The following is a 1,417-nucleotide window of genomic DNA, read 5'->3' on the forward strand; positions in this document are numbered from 1 at the left end:
TACTGCAACGACCGCCATTTTATTCTCTGGGGTGTCTGAAAAAAATATATATATAATGTTCGGGGGTTCTAAGTAATTTTCTAGCCAAAAAAAAAAAAAAAAATGATTTTAACTTAACACCAAGTTTGAAAAATAGGCCTGGGTGCAGGTGCAGCCGCCGCCATTCGTGGTAAGGGAAGCCTTTTGGCTGGTTCCTTACTGCGCAGGCGCGAAGCGTGCTGCGCTTTCTAAATGGCCCGGCGGAGGAAGGAGGAGGGGGGGCCAAGGTCGCCGCGTCGCAGTCTCCTAGAAGTGGGTAACGAGTACCTGTCAAAAACAGGTACTTGCACCCCCCCCCCCAAAAGGTGCTAAATGTGGCACTGGGGGGGGGGCAGATAAGCGGAGCTTCCACTTTTGGGTGGAGCTCTGCTTTAAGCCAACACCCCCCCAATTAGCAGCAGTGTTGTCAGCCTGCGCCTTCAGATGGCGCTCTGGAAGACCTGAGAAGCAGCCCATTGGCTGACTGAAGGAATACTCCTCCTTGCAGTGGGTGTTCCCGCATGATGCAACAACATGATGACATCTGCCCCTCCTCTTGCATCAATACACTGTGAGGCGCTACACTTAAAGTGGTGTTCCAGACGAAATTATACTTTTTAAATAAAAATCCCCCTATAATACACAAGCTTAATGTATTCTAGTAAAGTTAGTCTGTAAACTAAGGTCTGTTTTGTTAGTTTATAGCAGTAGTTTGTTATTTTATAAACTTACAGCAGGCCGTGGCCATCTTAAGTGTGGGCATCTGAAGCCAGACTGTATTACATCCTGGATCTCATCCTTGCAGATCTCGCACATGCTCAGTGCAGCACAAGCAGTGTAAAAGGTTTCAGGTCAGGTTTCCATAGCAACGGCAGTGTCAGAGGAAGTTGCCCCCCCCTTCCCAGAAGGCATTGCAAACAGGAAATGATGCGATGGGCCGCGGCCAGGGAGGAGGAAGTGAAAAAGGAATACAGCAGATATACAGTAGGTGCTGAGAAATTTAAAAAAAAAAATATCCAGTTTGTTTACAGTGCGCAGTTTAGTGAGGGATGCTGAAGAGTTGTAAAAGTGGGTGGAACTCCACTTTAAGGGGCGGAGCCACGACAACCTGTATTCACAGCCCTACCTTACCTTGAGTTAAAGCTGAGTTCAGCTTTAACTTAAAGGATAAGTTCACTTTTACAGAAATATCTGTAGGGTGAACTTACACAGGACTCCCTCCTCACCTCCCCCCCAGTCCCGCTGACCTGGAGCTCGGTGATCACCCGCTAGGAGACAATCGGTCGCCTCCTCACCGGTCCGGGGCTTAGAAATCCCCCCGCAGCTTAATCTCAAAAACGCCCCCCCCCCCTGTCAGGAGCATTCTAATCGGTGGGCCGTGCCGGTCCGGGAGTTTGAA

Source organism: Aquarana catesbeiana, linkage group LG06 (assembly GCF_042186555.1).
Source record: "Aquarana catesbeiana isolate 2022-GZ linkage group LG06, ASM4218655v1, whole genome shotgun sequence".
NCBI lineage: Eukaryota > Metazoa > Chordata > Amphibia > Anura > Ranidae > Aquarana > Aquarana catesbeiana.